This window comes from Podarcis melisellensis, assembly GCF_964234715.1.
Source record: "Podarcis melisellensis genome assembly, chromosome: 8".
Taxonomy (NCBI): Eukaryota; Metazoa; Chordata; class Lepidosauria; order Squamata; family Lacertidae; genus Podarcis; species Podarcis melisellensis.
Genome location: NC_138540.1, coordinates 49,941,161 through 49,961,680, shown reverse-complemented (window position 1 = coordinate 49,961,680; position 20,520 = coordinate 49,941,161). Strand labels below are relative to the sequence as shown.

Here is a 20,520-nt window from a genome sequence, read left to right as displayed (position 1 = left end):
TTGGTGCAAGTGCACCCATGGGTGCTGGTTTGGTATCCCTAGGCTCTTAGGGCTGCCATATATCCAGATTTTTCCAGACATTACTGGGATTTCAAAGGCGTAATTGACGTCTGGAGGGAGTTTCCGAAAGGCAGTGCTTTGTCACAGATCTTAGGCAAGTCAATCGGAAAATTGTGGGTCAACAATTTCTGTGGTTTCATAAAAATAAAAAAAAGGTCGTTGTGGGTGTCCTGGTTTTTACTTTTTGAAATATGGCAACCCTACCCTAGTCATCAGTGCATCCATTGGAGCAGTTTGACCTGGCAGTTGTACTTTGCAAGTGGTCTTCTGTCACTTTCTATATGGAGTCTGTCCTATCGTAGATTATTTTTGGGTACCAGGCTTTCTTTGTTGACCTGCTTTTTTGGTCTACTTCATTGGCTGGGTATTGTGATTTAAGAATTGCCTCTTTGTTTGTGCTGCAGCAGACTAACATGGCTCCCCCTCTGTAAGATGGAATCATTAATAAAGTGCATCAAGCCTTGGAGGTATAAAAGGGAGTCTGGGAAAGGCAGGATTATAGGTACTACTTCCTACATCTCTGTAATAAGAAGGCGATCTAAACTGGCAAATTATATATTTGTTAATTTAGCCTCAGTCAGAATATAATTACCTCCCAGAGATTAGCAGGTCTGAGATCCCTCAGGCTGATCCTGCACAGCCATTGCCTCTAGCCATTGCCTCCAGTCTCCAATATACCCAGTTTGGAACAAATTGAAACATTATTTGGAGGCTGAGCCTTCCAGGCTTCCCATGGGATTCCCAGGAAACATTTTGCATCCTCTGTGTGCAACCAGCCAGAAAGGGCTACTTAATTATCTCAAATGACATTCATTAATGAGTGGACCTCACCTTGATCTTGAAGTGATTCCGTGATATTCACAACAGAACTTGTTTTGCTTTTCTCTTTGGTCAGAAGACTTACAAAAGGGACCAACATTTCAGACAAGAGAAACAGATTCACTAAGGTGTGGACATCTACTTGTTGGTGATTCTGAGTGGTTGGGAAACTGTCCAATGGGAATAACAACAACAACAATTATTAGGAATGGACCCCAATAGTGATTGACCCTTCTCATTTTTCTTAATATGACTGAGAAGCCAACAATTTCCATTCTCTATAGATACACCTCCATTACCCAGGTCAGAAAGTAATTTTCATTCAGTTCAATAGGTTTGTACCCATTGAGTTCTACTCAGAGCAGAATTGATGGACATGGCTAACTTAGGTCCTTTCCTTTAAGTGGGCCTGCTCTGACTCCCAAGACAGCATAATTTCCATTCATAGGTGTACTGATGTTGAACTGGATTTGGCTAGAGCTATATGCATCATTACCTAAAAATATACTATGGATTGGATCCAGACTGTTAGTTGACAGTAGGTCCCACTGAACTTAGTGGGACAAGTGAATAATTATGACTATTGTCCACTGATTTCAGTGGACACTAAGTTCAAGTTATAGATGATTTCACAGAAAAACAATTTACTTCTGATGTCATACTGATGAGCTTCAAAATGACAAATTATCCTAGGCCAGGCTTCCTCAACCTCGGCCCTCCAGCTGTTTTTGGCCTACAATTCCCATGATCCCTAGCTAGCAGGACCAGTGGTCAGGGATGATGGGAACTGTATTCTCAAAACATCTGAAGGGCCAAGGCTGAGGAAGCCTGTCCTAGGCTAATCTAAAAGTGCCTCCCATTTTCAACAGTTTTAAAGTACTTGCTCCAAACACACTTGTGTGTTGTTGTGATGCAGTTCTTTTTGTTACCATATTCGTTGTCCCTCAACTTCATTTTCCCCAGACTTCCCAAGATGCCTATTGGATGTGGTGGTCCACATGATTTTGCAGGTGATCCCATGATGTGATGGCATCATGGACAGCCATAAATACATTACATGAACTTATCACAGACAATCAGACTAAGGAGAACTGTGGACAAATGAGGATTACAAGAGCAAAAGCAACAAAGAAAAATGAAAATGGCAGCCAGAAATAATAACCAAAGGAACAGAAACTCACAAAACAACACAAAGGTTTGGTGAGCAATAAACACTCACACACACTTCCAATGATTTGGATAATTAATCCAGTGTTCTAAACCTGACAGAACTCCTTCTGGATAAACCCATTTTATTTATTGACTATACTTAGGGTATGATTATTATTTTTTACACATTTTCATGGACTTATTCTTACATGTTTGTTACCCCTGTTTTGGATAGCCATGGTGAAACATGTAAAAAATTAATCAATGAAAGAAACCTTGAGGGTTGATGAACTGAATTGCTCTTCTGTGACAATTATCATACAGCTTTAAGAGATGAATGTGTTGCACTTGTTTGTCCTGTATTTCATAATGTGGAAAAGGCTTTTTGCAAAACCAAGCTTTCTTACCCAAGATATAATTTTCAAGTCATTTTGCTTTGTACCTGCTTATTTTATCTTGTGAAAAATCTGAAATACTATTTTCTTTAAAGTTTAGTTGAGTGTATGTTTATTCCCCTTAATAACAGGCACCGTGTGACTGTGTTTTCTTTCACCACCTTGTGTCTGAAGCATTGTGGGCTCACACCATAAAATCACAAGCTACAGACCTAAACTAAAAACTCTCCCTATTTGGGGAAGGAGACACCCTGTGTTCAAGGTGATCTCCTTCCCTCTGGCTTTGAAAAAGAATCTCCCAATTTTGCCTTTGTTCTGGTCAGTTTCACCTTCACTTGTGATTTGCGATGCCGTAGTATCATCAGTTAAGGAAAACTGGCCCTAGGCTGAGCTGAATGTTTGAGATCAAAGCAAACAGACTGTTTGGATGCCCCACCTTTGTACCCCATTTCACGTTAATTAGGATAATTTTGCAGTATCTGAGCTGCTGCATAACTTGTATATGGAGTCTTGAAAAGCCTGGTTCCAAGACCTGAGATCCAAGAGTGGCTTCAGGCATTGTGTAATGTGAGAAAACAGGAAGTGCAAGTACCTTATGCTTCCTGCTCTTTATGTGTCTCCACAACCTAATAAGAGACACTTTCACATCTCTCTACTCTGTGAGCTGTATGTGTTCCTGTCCTTTCTTAGCAGGATGAGAAGCTACATTGCTGTCAGTGGATGCTGGTCCATTAGGGCATATGGGACACTGCCTAACCAGCCTCAGTCTTGATTCCTCCAAACCACCTGCCTTCTTACTTATAACCAGTCCAGAGAGTGGTCCTGGCTGTCTGCTTCTTCCTCAGACTCAGTTTTGCCACTACAGAACTCAGTTTTGCATGTATATATTCATAGGTCCATTCCGTCCTATTTGCATGTCAACCTGTGATTGGAGGGAACATTCATATTGTTTTTGTAGATATTTTACCCTAAATTATGTGCTTTTATATGCCTATTATCCTGAAAATATACATTTTCATACTTACTCTACTCAAAAACTGTATTGTGCCATTTCTGCTATATTTTGGCGACCTGCTGAAGACATTCCTCCCTCAAGTTGAGCCTTTTAAGTAAAGATCTTTCCCAGTCTGTGTCTATAATGGAATTGGTTTTATATAGCTTCATCACATGTGTGTGTTTTGCCCTGGACTGCTTTAGGAGGAAGGATAGGATGATGATGATGATGATGACAAAATGAATAAAATACTAACCCAGGAGCACAAATCAGGAGAGTTTACTTAATAATATGGACTGAATGAAATTATTCAGCATCCCTACTTTGATGTAAGGGAGAAGTATGTCTGCAGTGCTTTCCAAAGTTGCCAAATAAATAAAAAGTTACAAACTGCATTTCTTATGTGATGTAGCACACTGCATCTTTGGGGTGGAGGGTGGGGAGGTAAAACAAATGACCCAGAAGAGTCTGCCCAAGCCAAGCCAAATTATCCTACATTATTCTTCTTATTTCTTTTTGATCTTAAACTCCTTTTTATTTATTTAAAGATAATGTTCTCTAGAACTTGTGTTCTTTTGAAAGGGTGAAGAATTTGCATGAACCAATTTCTGTTAGTTCCCCTGAGAATGTTAAAAACTTCAATTAGGTCACTCTGAAGTCTCTTTTCCTGGGAGAAATTCCTTAATCTTCCTTAATAATGTACGTCTTTGAGTGTTGCTGCTGTTCAAGTTGCCTTGCAATTTTCTTCAGAAGTAATTATAAACCAGCTATGATACACTTCATAATAAACCACGACTCTTAAGTATAGTCATTTTTTTCTGGGTCCTGCAAAGCCAGATGCTCCTGATGCGACGATAGTACATGACATTGTTTTTTTTTTTATAAAGGAATGTGCTGGGAAATGTCAGTACGCCATTCCTTAAGAAGCAGAATGTTCTTCTCTATAACAATATTTTAGTTAGCTATTTACAAAAGTTTCTCTTACCTAATTTATTTTCTAAAAATGGCAGGCAGCTTATAATATGAAAGAACATAAACATGCTAAAGTCAACAAAAAGTAACTATGTTTTATAATATTGAATCACAACCGCATCTGAAATCACTATAACAGCAAAAGGCTAGAGGTGGAGAACCTTTGGCTCTCCAGCTGTTGCTGAACTACAACTCCCATCAGCCCCAGCAGATACAACCAATGGCAGCCCATCCAGTTTTGCAGATTGAGGCAAAATTGGAACATGCTGTTCCCTCCTGCTGCCACTCCTCACCCCCACTGGTATTGCTACTCTCTTACCTGTGTTGTGTGGCAGCGGCTGCCACAAAACACCAACAGCGAGACTTGTGTCCGCAACAGCAGTTTCCACTGAGATCTTGGGGAAGTCTCACAAGATCTCAGGTGCTCTGTGAGGTCTCACAAGATTTTGGTGAGATCTTGCAGGAAACAGCTGCTGGTGCCACATCTCAGCTGCAAGCAGAGACAGCGGTGTGGCAGCAGGGGAAGGGCAAGTGCCTCTTGGGCTTCTACCACTTGAGAAAGGCACCTCACCTTCCTCTCCAGTGGGCCAAGCCTGAGTACGGCCAACAGCTAGGGATGGTGGGAGCTGATGCTCAGCAAAATCTGGAGGGCCAAAGGTTCCTCACCACTCATTTAGAGGAAGGCAACCCAGTTTCAGATTGGGGCGGCAGAGGCTGTAAACTATCCACCTAATAGCTGAAAAAGTAGTAGTTTTCCCTTGTCTATAGATTATATGATTATGTTCATTTTGCTCAGAGGGGTCTTTACATATACTGGACCTCAAGGACCCCATCTCCTCACAGGAGCAAGTCCAGACCCTTTGATCTTCATCAGAGGTCCTTCTCCACCTGCCTCATCTAGGGAGGTGCAGAGGGTGACCACACAAGAACAGTCTTTTTCAGTGATAGCTCCCCATCTATGGAAGGTCTCTCCAGTTAAAAAAAAATTAAAAATGCCTGGTGTCATCGTTGTCAGGTTTAAGGTGTTCAGGTTTCAGGTCGAGACATTTTTATTTACCCAGGTTTTTAGTAGGGTAGGGTAGGACTTCTCTGTCTGATTGTATTCCTAGGTGATCATTTTAGGAATTTAGTGCATACAGTGGTACCTCGGGTTAAGAACTTAATTCGTTCTGGAGGTCCATTCTTAACCTGAAACTGTTCTTAACCTGAGGTACCACTTTAACTAATGGGGCCTCCTACTGCCACCACGCCACCGCAGCATGATTTCTGTTCTCATCCTGAAGCAAAGTTCTTAACCCGAGGTACTATTTCTGGGTTAGCGGAGTCTGTAACCTGAAGTGTATGTAACCTGAGGTACCACTGTACATACTTTTAAAATTTACTTTTTATTCTTTTTAGCTGTCTGTATTTTATTTTGTTATTAAGTTTCTTGGAGACTTTTTGAAAGTAAGGTGACTAACAAATGTATTAAATAAATAAATAAATAAATATTTATTAACAACAGCAACAACTCTCAAAACAGGTTAACTCTCCTGTTACCTCATCAAGGCCCTCTGCCACTATGAGCTGGGGAGTCTCTCTCTGCTTAATGAACCTCTTAATGAGTGCCAAGTTACCTTGCCAATAGGGATGAGGGAGAAATTCAAATCAGCTCACATTGAAAGGAAAACTCGCCAAATTTACACTTCCTGAAACAAGAAACGAATCAAATTACCACTGTACTTCAAAAAAAGTTCTTCTCCTAATTTTGTAGTGCATCTCTCCAGCAAATTAAAAGGGATAAAAAGGATAAAGTGTGCATATAAATGCATATATTCATAAAAATAACATACAAAATACATTGTATTAGGGGGAATTGCTTTGCAAAAACTATGCATATTGGGCAAAACTGCATCCAAACTTGTTTATATTATTATTATTATATATTGTTTATATTATTATTATTATATTGGGGAACATTTGCACTAAAAAAAAAGTCTCTAATTTTGCCTTTGTACAGTAGGTTAGTTTCTACACACACATTCCTACCCCTCTCTATTGTCCATCCAGACAAGCAAGGAGCCATTATCTGAATTAAAGGATTACCTGTAATTCCCCTGCAGCAAAATCCTCAAGCCTGTGAGTGCCATGGCCTGGGGAGAGTCCCAAGGGCCATACAGAAAGGCCTGGAGAGCCACATTTGGTCCCCAGACCTGATGTTCTTCACCTCTGTCCCAACATGTTATTGTTGTTGGTGGTGGTGGTGGTGGTGGTGATGATGATTAAACTGGTTTTCTTCCCTGGATACTTAAGGTTCCCAGTATGGGAACAGAACAGTACATTAAGATACAGAAATCAATATACGAACCATAAATGGGAACCACACACATATACTGCCATAAGTTCTGTGATGGAAGAAAGCGGGGAAATAAATGTAAGAAAATGAAATATCAAATATGTTTTTAAAAATCAAGAAATCAGAAATTAAGACAACATAGCAGCAGTCTGTTTCTTAGGATATCGGTCTAGCTGTTACTAACAGCGAGAAACTTTCAAGTTTGGTTTCATGAAATCGCCTGACCTAGAGTCATTCAGCTCTGTGAAACTTTACAATGTCAGTTCTTTCCTACTTCCCTTGGGTGCACGTACAACACTGATGAGTAGAACATCTTCCGAGAAATGCCAGAGGTTTACCATGAGTCACCGGGCATCCCACTTGCATCAATAAAGATTTTATAGCAGCACCCCCAACCCCTGTAATTCTGTGTATTCTCAATGTGTTCTAAGCAGCAATAGATCTAGCTAAGCTTATCAGCTTCATCACCATGCCAAGTGCGAAACCCAACGTACTTGTCTGGATACGGTCCAGAGAGTTGTTTCTGTTGTGATCTTGTTGATTTCACACCCAGCTCAGCTGAAACGAGAGTTCCATCCTTTCTTTAAATGGCTTCTGAAAGTAATAAAGACATGTTGCTTCCTTTCAAGCTGGCTTCTAATTACACCTTGCAACCATATGTTGGCCTGGTTTCTCTCAAGCTTCCTTATGATGACTATGGTTTTATTATTTCAATTTAAAGGTGCTTCTGTTGTTAATGACTTGGCCAATCTAGATATGTATTTTCTCTATTAAATGAGGCGAGGATCTTTTCTAATCTGAGTTAGCGTGCTCAGTGCATGATCTCTTAGTTGTTTTACAGTGATTGCCATTGTAATTGTCTTTCCAGTTCCCTTTGTGCCTTAAAACAAATCTTCCCAACGGGTTGCCGAGGCTCTCTATATAATTTCATATTGTGGTTAGATGTCCTTTGGTTTATGCAGCAGAGGAGTCAGTAGGACTAACAGCTTCTTATGAGTTGCTACAGCCACTGGCGGATGAAGTGGGGGCGGGGGAAGTGGTTCACCCCGGGTGCCATCCCGGGGGGGGGACATTGCAGCCACCCCCGCCCCCGGGGTGCTCGGCACTCACTACACACCCCCAGGACGTGCGCCGCTCACCACGCCCCCCCGACGCACACCATGCCCCCACGGGTGACATGTCACGCTCCCTGGGGATGTGCACCAGCCACAACACCGGGTGTATACTGCTCCTGGTGCCGGAGCAGGTAGCTTCGCCACAGGCTACAGCAGCCCAGGAGCTCACAGAGATGTCTGATACAGAGTTAGATTTCTGGTCCAGCTAGTTCAGTACTGTCTACACTTAACAGCAGGAACTGAATAGGATCCAGGCATGAACCTATCATAGCCCTACCTGGAGATGCCAGGGATTGAACCTGGGACCTTCTGCATGCACAGGTGCTCTACCACTGAGCTATGTCCCTTTCCTGAATGATACCCCTGTCCCTTTCTCAGCTTGGACATTGAAAAGAGAAGCAGGTGAGGAGTGCAGTACAGGGAGAGAGAACATGATATTCTTGTGGAGAAGCTGGTGCAATGTGGGGTGGACGAGGCTACTGTTTGGTGGATTTGTAGTTGGTTCACTGACCGCACCAAAAGGATACTCACTAATTATTTCCTTGTCATCCTGGGGGAAAGTGAAAAGTGGGGTGCCACAAGGTTCTGTCCTGGGACTGTTGTTGTTCAACACCTTTATAAATTACTGGGATTTAGACCTCAAGCTTAACATGAGTCAACAGTGTGATGCAGCAGCCCAAAAGCCCTAATGCTATTTTTGGCTGTACCAAGCAGGATTGCCAGCTTGGCCCCACAATCATGGGTGCCCAGGGCCATGGGTACCATGCACTGTGCATGGCCCTGGCAACGAAATTTGTGGGTGCCTGGCCCCTTCATGGGGAATTTTGTAGGTGCTCAGGGAGTTGGCACCTATGATCCCAAGCAAGGGAAGTAATAGTACCACTCTATTCTGCCTTGGTCAAACCACATCTAGAGTCCTGTATGTAGTTCTGGGCACCACAACTTAAGAAGGATGTTGACAAGCTGGAACATGTGCAAAGAAGGGTGGCCAAGATGATCAAGGGCCTGGATAAGAGGAGACTGAGAAAACATATGATAACTATTTTCAAATATCTGAAGGGCTGTCACGCGGAACAAGTTTGTTTGTTCTTGCTCCAGAAGCTAGAACCTGAACCAAAGGCTTCAAGTTACAGGAAATGAGATTTCTGACAGTAAGAGCTGTTTGACAGTGGAACAGACTTCCACGAGAGGTGGTAGACATGTTTAATTAGGATTTTAAACCATTATTAAACTGTGCATGCCCCCCATTTGCTTCAAGAACTAGATCCAGGTTGAATTGGCTGCAGATCATCCCCAAATTGGAAGAGGGGAGCACACAGTTCTATTGACAACCTGTTCTTACTGCAGTCAACATGGGAGGAGTAAATTTTAGTGTTCATATGAAGCCCAGCTAGGTTGGCTTTCCCTATTAACCTTAACTCAGCATTAAATTGGCTGCCTTTAGCTTTGATATAGACTTCTTTGCTTTCAGCTACAGCTACCAGCCACGATGTCTATACTCTGGTGGAGTCTACACACATATAAAAACCATTCTGAAAATGCTTTTAAAAAAATACATTGAATTTTCCATAAGGCTCGCCATCACCATCTAGCGTCACATTGAAACACACTTGAAATGTTTTGTTTGCAGCTGTATGGCTGGGTCCTCTGATTACCAGCTACTGGAAATTGCAGGTGGGGAGAGTGCAGTTGTCCTGACGTCCTGCTTACAAGCTTCCCAAAGGCGTCTGGTTGGCAGTTGTGAGAACAGCATGCTGGACTAGATGGACCTTTGGCCTGATCCTGCAGGGCTCTTCTTATTCTCAGCTGTTGGCTTAAAAATATTCAACAGATGCAGCTTGTATTATAGCAAGAGAAGTTACACAGGTTGAACCAGTTCCTGAAAAGCACCTTAAATGCCCACATACCTGTTTTTAAGTGAAGAACTAACCTCTCCTCTTGTTATTCATGTACTGCAGGAGAACAAGGGGAGTGCCCATCTGAGCATTGCTCAGGTGTGTGAAGGGGAAACAGAATTCCCATAGCCCAACTTTCTGTCCTTGTGGTCCCCACCCTTTTAAACTTCAGAGGCACATTTGGACCTAAAACTGATTGCAGTGGAAAACATCCTCTCTGGTAGGGTTGACCCAAGACATTTTGGCACCTGATACAAACCACAAAATGGCCCATACCCCAGCCAAGGAAGAAGGGGGTGAGTGAAGATCTGCATCAGGAACAAGGGAGGAATAAAGAACTACACTGGGGATAATGGTAGGAAAAGACCAGCAGTGCCTCCTATTTGCAAAGAAGCCACTGCAGAGGCAGCATGGCGGGGGAGGGGGACGCTGCTGAGAAGGCAGCAGATCTGGCCTTCAAGGAACATGCCACTGTAGTAGCAGGGGATACATGCCCTGGAGACCAGATCTATCTGCCTTTGCGGATACTAATGCCAGAGTGAGTTGCTTTACTTTGTTTTATGGGCCCTCCCCTTGGTCACTTCTCTCCCCCCCCCCAATCTTCCACAGAGACAGAAAGAAAGAGCAGTAGCAGCAGCCCCCACACATGGATTGGGATCAGCAAACAATTTAAAACTTTTGAAAGGGGTGTGTAACAGACATTGTTCTTCACTTTCTCCTGCAAATCGCAATACAAAATGAACCTGTGGGAATTTGCACATCACTAAAGGAAAGCAACTCCCTCCCAGAGAGAAGTAACTCTCTGAGGCCCAGTTCACACTGGGGAGACAATGGGCAAGTGCTGCCACAACTTATATACACAGTGCTTAGCAAGATTTGGGTGCTTTATAGACGTTTTAAATGATGGAGACAATGAAACCACAGGGCTCTCAAAAAATAATAATAAGGTGGGAGTTACTTTTTTATTTTAACTACCATCTAACTAAAATGCTATTTTAAGCAGGGTAACCCAAGTTGTTGTTGTTGTTGTTGCTTTAATTTTAATCATAGCAGATTCCCCACTTGTAACAGGAAGAGAGGAAATCCAATAGTTGATAAATGCATACTGTCAGGAAACACAAATCTTTTTAGGAAGTACATCATGTAATTGTGTCTCAGAGCCCCATGACTTTTTAGAGTTCAGGGCTGTAATTCTTGGATGGATAAATCTGCCCAGGCTCAGTATTTGTGTTTCTGGGAGGTGTAGGGTGCCGCAATGGCTAAGAAGCCTATAAGGCCTGACCTAGAACGTAAACCCAGGCAAGAGGCAAAAGCCAATGCACAGTTTCCCTGGTTGAAGAGCATGGTCTCAGCCATGCCATATATATGCTTAAAGTACATGGATTCCTCAGAGCTCTACTTTGTTAAAGGTGCTTGGAATTGTAACTTAGAGGAGCTCAGGATTCTTTGGGGAAAGCCGTTATTATTAAAGTGGTATAAATATGTTGTATAGTGTGGAAGTGACCCATGGCAGCACCCAAAGAGCAAGGAAGCTTTGGAATGATATACAAGCTAACGTTTCCAAATGGCAGATGCACATGGGGCACATTACAGTATTCTAGACAAGGTGTAACTTAAGAAGGCATTTGCCACCATGTCCAGAGATGAATGGCACAGTTAGAGCACTAGACTTAGCTGCATCACTGAAGCCACCACAATTAATAATAATAATAACAATAACAATACTTTATTTTCAATGCGACTTATTCTCAAGTAAATGTGTTTAGGGGTGCTACTATTTTTAATATTGATGCTTTACTATTTTGTTTTACTGTTTTACTGTGGTTTATTCATGATTTAATTGTTTCATGACTGTTACATTTTGTTTTTGTAAGCTGCTTTGAGAGCATTTGTTAATATTCCTGTTTAGAAGCAGGTAGTGCTAATTCCACTGGGTATGTAGAAAGGGGCATTTAGTTAAGTATAATGAGCATCTTCTGTATATGCAATTTAGCAATGCTATGTTTTTCTCCACCAAAGGGAAGGACATCGCTCAATGGTAAGATATCTTCTTTAAATGCTGAAGACCCCTTGGTTCAATCTTCAAGATAGGGTTGGAGAAGACTAGACAGCCACTGGCGGTAAGTGAAGACAATATTTAGTTAGACTGACCCAAATGTCTGACTCAGTAGAAGGCAGATTAGGTAAAGGTAAAGGGACCCCTGACCATTAGGTCCAGTTGTGACCGACTCTGGGGTTGTGGTGCTCATCTCACTTTATTGGCCGAGGGAGCCGGTGTACAGCTTCCGGGTCATGTGGCCAGCATGACTAAGCTGCTTCTGGCGAACCAGAGCAGCGCACGGAAACGCCATTTACCTTCCTGCCGGAGCGGTACCTATTTATCTACTTGCACTTTGAGGTGCTTTTGAACTGCGAGGTTGGCAGGAGCTGGGACCAAACAATGGGAGCTCACCCCGTAGCAGGTATTCAAACCACCGACCTTCTGATTGGCAAGTTCTAGGCTCTGTAGTTTAACCCACAGCGCCACCCGCGTCCCTAGAAGGCAGATTACCTATGTTCAAAGTGTTCTAGGAATAGTTCTGATAAAATCAGAGAATTGGATGGGCACCTGGAGGTAGCCTAGTTCAATCCCCTATTCAAAGCAGGAAATTAGAGCTAGGCCTTCCCCAACATCTAGCTTTTACTTGATGGCTGCCAGAGAGAAAGGAGCCACAACTCCCCATGGTAATTGGTTGCCACCATAAAGCTTCTCCTGATATTCCACTGAAATCTACCTTCTTGTGGAGTAAACCCTTAGATCTACTCACATCCTCTGAAGAAAACTTATATGGCAGAAAGGTTACACCACACAGAAGAGAGCCATTTTTCCACACTCCCTCCCCACCTCGATTCCCATAGTGTTTTCTGAATGTTTGAGTCCATAGAAATCATTCCCAAAATAATTCTATGGAGAAAAAAATATTGTGTAGCTTCCTAGTAAATGGACTCAGAGACTCACATGAATGTGGACATTATGCAAACCTGGTGCCAGATGTTTATGATAATTTCCCCCACCAAAAAAAAATATGAAAACTTTAATGACTATCCCTTACAATTCAATTTGTCTACATTCATCTCAAAATAAAATGGAGTTTTAGTGCAAACAAAAATGTTCTGAGAATGGGCAAACTGCAGAATCACTATGCATCCACATTCTAAATGGAAACAGTAGACCTGGTTTTTAAATATGCGCACACATATATTTCCCTTCCTAGGATGCAAATTGATTTTCCAAAACAACTATGCCAAATCCAGTGTTTACAGTGGGCAATCGGATCAGTTAGTCTGGTCTGGGCAGTAGCATTCCATTGCCTTGAAGCAAACAATGTGCAGCCTGAACTCTAAGTGACCCAGTTGTCTCTACTAATCACTGGCTGATTACTAGCTAATCAGTGTCTTGTTTAGAGCATGGAAGCCAAAAACACTTTGGACTGTGGGCTGCCTTTGGGAAGCGAGACACATTTTTGCAATTTTCATTAGCATGCTGCAATTACACCAGAGGTGGACAAAGAGAACCCTGGGCTGAAATCAAAGCAAACTGTAAAACCCGGAGCTATAAAGGGACTCTGGCAACATATTAGAATGACTATAAACCATCTCAGACTTCTGTTGTTCTAAATATGCTGGACCCCAGACTTCTAAGTCCCCTGGAGGCCTTACTCCTTCCTTCTGTTCAGAACGGTCATCTGAATAGGGCTTTAGAAGGAACACAAATCTTACATCAGCTGGGGCTCTGTCTGAAATGGATCTGTGAGGCTCCTGAAGCCTGGTGCTCTAAGGTCTCCTTTTGGACCGCCCATAGGAAAAACAAGAGAGGAAAGAGTGACAGGGCTAAGAAAAGTAAGATTATCAGGAAGAAGCAAAAGGAGAAAGGAGGAACAAGCAAGCACACCCTTGCCTCTGACCAAGATGTCGTTCACATATCACTCCCAAAGAATAGGTGGAAGTGACTGCTTCATCTCTCCTTGGCCCTCAGTATCTGCTCAGACAAGGGGCTGTCAACAATACACACACTGCACTCCTCAACTATTAAGAGTGCCTCAAATACTGGAAACCCTACGATCTTTTAATCTTTCCGTTTCCTGGTCAACACACCCAAGGATACATGCAGATCCAAGAGCCTTGGAGAAAGAGAAGAGGAAGCATTCCAGCCCCCACAAATCTGTACGTGATAAAGTCAGCGTTGAGAGAGCCAGAACAGGGACATAGGAAGCTGCCTTGTACTGAGCCAAGCCAAGGGTCCATCTAGCACAGTATTGTCTACAGCTCTTCGGGACGTCAGACATTGCTTTTCTCTGAGCCATAGCTGGAGGTGGCAGGGATTGAACCTGGGACCATCTGCATGCAAAGCAGTGGTGAGTGAGGCCACAAGCAGAAGCAGATAGAGCAACAAATGTAGATTTTACCTTTGTACAGTTTCTATACACACACACTGCTCTCTTTCCTCCTTCTAAGGGAGCAAGAAACATGATCAGAAATCAAGGTCACATTCAAGCCAAGCAAAACACTCCAGGAGGGCAAAAAGAAACAGAAGAGAGTGTGGCTTGAAAAGAGGGTGTCTTACCTGGTGAGGGTTTTGAGGGCCACACAGAGGGCCCCATTCAGCCCCCAGCCCTGGTCTGGCAGTGGCGCTCCAGGGTCTCAGAAAGGGATGTTTCCATGCCCTACCTGCAGATACTTGGGACTGAACCAGCAACCTTTTGCAGGCAAAGCAAATGTTCTACCATTCCTGTAAAATCTCTTCAGTATCCTTCAGTAACTTTTAATAGCTGCATGGCCACCAGAATTTTGCTTAAACCCAAAATAAATTTGGGAGGTTTTTCCTCAGGAGAAAACATCTGAGAAATTTTGAAGGAAGCCAAAAGGATCAAAGAGAAGCAAGATTCCTCTGGAGAGTTCTGCACATCCCTCGCTGGTTTGAGTTTGAGCTGTTTGTTTTTTGCTTTTGCCTGCTGTGAAATTCAGAGCAAATTTAGAAGTTCTTCCTCATCTGAGAAATGTTGAAAGAAGCAAAATGCCTTGATGAGACCAGTGGGATTTCTTGGAGTTAGGAAGCCTGATTCCCAACAAGGATACATTTGTCACAACCATATAGCCATCCCTGGGTAAAAAGGTGCTAATTAAGTCTGTACCTAGGGCTTCAAAAAACAGTGCTAGCAGCTGGATTATCAGGGGAAAGTAGGGGTACCCTAAATGAACGTCACAATCTCCACCCCTTGACTCCTTCCTATGTTTAGCCAATCATGCTTCTCCATAATGCTTCTGACAACAGTAGCTATGAAGGCCATCAGAGGCCAGGTCCCTTCTCCCACCACCACTTATAATCCGGGCAGTGGGCAACATCTGAATTTATCTGAATAAGGCAACTTGAAATCTTGGATGCAACCCCCACAAATACCTTTAAAAAACATGTTCTAAGACCCCAGCTCACCTTCTTCTTGCTACCAACACTAATATTATTATCTACAATTTTGTTCCTCTGCTAACCCTTTACAAAAGCTAAGGCCATCCCTACCATTAAGTAGAGTCATCAGTGGTGCAACCTGGACGGCATCCTAGGGCCCTGATGTCCAAGGCCCCACACCTACCCATCCATCCAGAGAGTTAGAAATGATGACAGCAGACAAACGGAGCCCCAAGTCAGCAGTTCGGTGTTGGCATGCCAGGGCCCACTAGGACTGATCCTGCAACATTCTTTGTTTCTTCTTTAAAAAAAAAAATTAAATTATTGGGGGGGCAACTAGACATCTACATGTTTACATTCTTTAGGGATATAGGAGAATTCTGACAAAAACAGAAATTGCAGTTTGTGTGTTAGTCTGATGTCAGGTACTGAAGTCAGCCAAATGAAAACAATCAGTATTCATTCACATCATTGTAATCCCTCTTTTGTTTTGTTTTTTAATTTTTAATTTTATTCTGCTGTTAGCCACATGACACCTAATTATTCATCCTCTGTTACATTGTTTTGACATTTCCTTTACATTAAATTGTATGGACGCGGGTGGCGCTGTGATCTAAACCACTGAGCCTAGGGCTTGCTGGTCGGAAGGTCAGCGGTTCAAATCCCTGCGATGGGGTGAGCTCCCATTGTTAGGTCCCTGATCCTGTCTACCTAGCAGTTTGAAAGCATGTCACGGTGCAAGTAGATAAATAGGTACAGCTCCGGTGGGAAGGTAAACAGTGTTTCCGTGCGCTGCTCTGGTTGTGTCAGAAGCAGCTTAGTCATGCTGGCCACATGACCCAGAAGCTGTACGCCGGCTCCCTCAGCCAATAAAGCGAGATGAGCGCCGCAACTCCAGAATTGTTTACAACTGGACTTAACTGTCAGGGGTCTTTTTTCTTTTTTCTTTTACATTGAATTAAATGCAATGTGTAGTATTTGGCAGAAACTGGACTGCAGCAGAACAGAAAATGTGCTGATTGTGGTGAATACACGTTGAAATGGAAATCACTGCCTTCTTACATCCCTTCTCATTTTATTACGTTTACTTTTTAAAATATATTATCCTTTTCTACAACAGCTGCAGAAGCGAACCGCATTTTACTCTTGTAACCATAAGGATGTGATGATATAATTGTGTTTAAAATGCAAAACTGTACATGTTTAGAGTAAGGTTACAATACGTCCCAAATTTTCTGGACATTTCCAGGATTTGCCTGTTCGAAACAGTGTCTGGGTGAAAACTGCTTAGATGGCTGGGAAAATCTGGACATATGGCAACACCCATGTCAAAAGTGTAGATTTTGACGAATTTCCTTAAAAATAGCTCAAAAACTTCTCTTTTTTTGTGGGATCTTGCAATGAAAGCTCAACAACTTTGGGCAAAACAACTTTTTTCATCCAGATTTTCACTTTTTGAAATATGGCAACCCTAGTTTAGGGTATTCTTTAAAATAAAACAAGAAATCAGGGAAGGAAAACAGTTTGGGGGGCATTGCTCTGTTGGAGCCTAACATCTCAGGAATGTAGAATCCATTATGAAGCATAAAATGGTTAGCAGGGGGTAGGGAGAGGAAAACTGTTTCACAACAGAAGTAACACAAACAGTTGTCTACAGTGGAAACCCATAAAACTACTTTGTTCGGGGTCTAAAAGTACCTAGCTACAACCTTGGAGCCTCAAGTGGAAAAGCTTTGGAGAGGGAGGCAGAGCGGCAGCAAGATAATAAAGAGCCTAATTTAGTGGGAGAGGGCTGTAGCCTAGTGAAAGGGGAAGCACTTGGCATTCAGAAGATCCCAAGTTCAATCCCAGACTTCTCCAGGTAACCCTAGAAGCCCTGGAGAGTCATTGCCAGTCAGTGTAGAGGCAGACCTGACCTGGATGAGGCCAATGCTCTGGCTCTGTAGAAGGCAGCTTTCTATATTCCCTGCTGCTGTCGGATGCAGTGGAGATGTACATTGAAGGGGGGCACCATCTTGCCCTTCACCGTAGGCTGGCCCTGAGAAAACCACCTCTCCTCCTACTGCCGTTTGGCACAGCAGCGACTGGTTAACAATCCAGCTGCATTGTTCAGGACACATAGCCAAACAAAGAGGAGAGTAAATAGACAAGACTTTTGATCTGCTGGAAGGCAAGGAGACTGAATGTCTGCAGCAGGAGAATTCATTTGACAAATACACCCCAAGCTGCAAATTAAAAGAAAACGGGCCACTTGTGTTTTTTCATTGCCACCCCCCCCACCCCCCACCCCGTATCGCCCCATAAAAACTGGGGCATATGCTACACACAAATTTGAGATTATCTGCCACTATTATCTAAAATTAACTGTGGTTTTGTAATGAAAAACATTAAAAGGAGGATCAGATAGTAATGGGGCCTATTTATAATACTTGCTACAGGAAAAAGAGAGAGAATCAGATGTCTGATGCTTTAAATGAAACCAACATGCTCCGTGTGTAGAGCATAACATACTCATTGGCTGGCTTTCTGCTGCTTTATTAACAACACATAAGAGGGTGTTTTATCACATCCATCAGTGGTTAGCAGAAATGAATCAACTGCAGAAAGACGCTCGTACCTCTTCATGTCCTACCACTGTCTCTGTAAACATCATAATCCTTTTGAGATGCTAACTCAGACAAATGTAGACAAGTCATGGATTACCAAAACCACTTTGCTAGGTGAAGACACACTGACTGGGGGCTGGGGGAGAGAACACAGTCATATGGGAGTTATGGAAAGAGGCTCTGGCCCCATCTGTACTCCACCTTTATTGCAGTATCACATCGCTTAAACAGCCATGGCTTCCCACAAAGAATCCTGGGAACTATAGTTTGTTACAGGTGCTGAAAGTTGTTAGGAGACCCCTATTCCCCTCACAGAGCTACAGTTCTCTGCAAAGAGGCGTTGATTATTAAACCACTCAAGGAAACTTTGCTCTGTGGATGGAATAGGGGTTCTGTTGAACTAAGTTCCTGCTTGTGGTCTTCCTAAAGTATCTGGTTGGGTTGGGTTGCCATATGTCTGGAATTTCCTGGACATAGCTGGTATATGGCAGTTGGAAACAGTGTCTAGACAAATGGCAACCCACAGTATGGGCCTTTGGTCTGATTCAGCAGGGGTCTTCTTAGAACGGGGCATGTGGTGTACCCAGCTCAGTCCTTGAATGCCTCGCAGTGCCTCCCCACCCACCAGATTTGCTTAATGGCAGAGGTGGTCCTGCTTGCAAGAGATTTTTCTTCTTACTATTATGGGCAACCACGTCAATATGGTTGTGTGTGTCGGCACCAATAAGAAGTTCACAACCTGGTCATTTATGGGGGGGAGGTTGTGTCTCTGTTTTTGGAGATTTTTTGACATGCATAACAAATTGCAAAAGGGGATCCCCAAACACTCACTCCTCCCTTACACCTTTAAGGACACTTAACAGAGCGGGCCATGGTAACACAGAAAGGGCCTTATATGGATTCCATTTGACTTTGTATTGTCTACATTGGCTGACAGCAGCTCTCTAGGTCTGTCCCAGATCTCTCCCAGCCCTTTGTGGAGACACTGGGAATTGAACCCGGGACCTTTCATGTGCAACACAGATGCTCTACCACTGAGCTATGGCATTCGATTTGCTCTTGATGCAAGACTGCATCTGCTAGGAAACACTGTGCTCCGTGCAGCACCATTAGAGTAAGGCAAGAATTAGAGCCTGAATTTTTAAAATGCCAGCCCTAGCAAAGGGATGTGGGGAAGTGTATATGGGAAGTGGCCATGTGGAGACCTCTTCAGGCAAGACAGTCACATCCCCCTCTCCAGGTCATAGGTGGGTCTCTCTCTCCCTAATGGACAAATGGTAACAATGAACCAGCAAGATGCATCTGGTGTACTGGAAGAGAACCACCTTGACTGGCACCCACAAGCTGAATGCCTCTGAGCACATGTAGGGAAAACATATCATGGAAAAAGCAAAGGGCCAGGTATCCCTGAGCATACGCAGAATGAAGGGGAGTGCTGCCTCAACTGTTGATTATAAGCTCCACATTAATACATAAACTTGGGTTACAGGCAATAGAATGCCATGTGCTGGAACTGTTGACAGATAATAGAGAGCATTGAAAGACTTGGAGGGAGAGGGAGAAGCAGATGGGGTGACAGAGGGGGCGCTCAGTGTTCTTTCTTAAGCATTTAGGCTGTGGTTGTAGGGAATGTTGGCAAATAGTTGGAGAAACCTGCATCTCGGATTGCCGGAAGGCGTTTGTATATCTGACCGCGTCTTTGTTTTTCATTTTTATAGAACCACTCTTAACTCTCCCTTCTTCTATTTTTTTTGAAGTTTCCACATGAGAAATGTTTTCCCAGCTGTTGGAACTAATTAGCCGACACAAGGAACGGCTTTGTTACATTTTTTCCTCTGGATAGGAGCGAAGTTATTTCGTGCAATTTTTATTTATTTTTTACACAACTCTGCGGCGCAATGTGCTGCATACAGAGCAGTTTATTTATACTGCTTTATCTCACACCTGTTTGGATCCTGGCTGTTTTATGGTATTTAAACATACTATTTCTTGCCAATTGCTTTATCTCCACAATTCCCCACGTTTGCTGCAAATGTTTCTTATTAACTCTAAAAGGAAACTTCAGTTGCTCCCCAAGCATGATTAGCACGGACAAAAATAACATAATTGATAGTTACGTCCGATGTGTTATCGCTGAAGACCTATAAAGCAGGCATTCTTTTAGAATACTGGAGGAGCTATTTGACTTTTCTGGGAAGTAATAATGCGTATGGGAAGCACTAGCTATTTCTGGGGGAGTTTGTTTTTCAGTGAAAAAATACTGGAGCTTGTTTTTAAGTCCTTCTTTCATTTATGCTCATTTTAGGTCTGGTCTTACATACAGAATGAGTTAATAGAATCCTTGGGATGTCAAGTGGACAACTGGGCTCTGCAACAAAATACTGCAGCTTAGAGAGTTGTTCTTCAGAATTCCAGCCACCCCATAGTTCCTCTCTAGTTTTCTTCCCCCACACTGTGCCTCCATCAATCAGGCAGCATTCCAGGGCTACTGAGCATGCTCCATCATTACTGGGCTATTTGGAGGGATCCTTCCCTATGGATGGGAAAGAAAATTCAGTATAAATTTAAAGGTGAATCCCCCTAATTCTCACTTTTCAAAACAATGCGAGAACCAAAACACAGTCATCCTTCATGAATGCATTTTTCTGTATTTTGTAATGCAGATCTATAGCCAAGCAATGTGAATATTGTTATAGGTTGTAGACACTAGAACATAATTAAGGCATCAAAGCCCCAA

At 42.9% G+C, this 20,520-nt stretch overlaps 1 long non-coding RNA gene across 1 annotated transcript in view; it reads left to right on the top strand.

Moving 5' to 3' along the window:
* Positions 1-20,520, top strand: part of LOC309375077 — an 85,273-nt gene that overhangs the window by 12,429 nt on the left and 52,324 nt on the right. The window contains exon 2 of the long non-coding RNA XR_014170802.1: positions 11,754-11,854. This is a non-coding gene — a long non-coding RNA (uncharacterized lncRNA). The remainder of the gene's footprint in view (positions 1-11,753; positions 11,855-20,520) is intronic.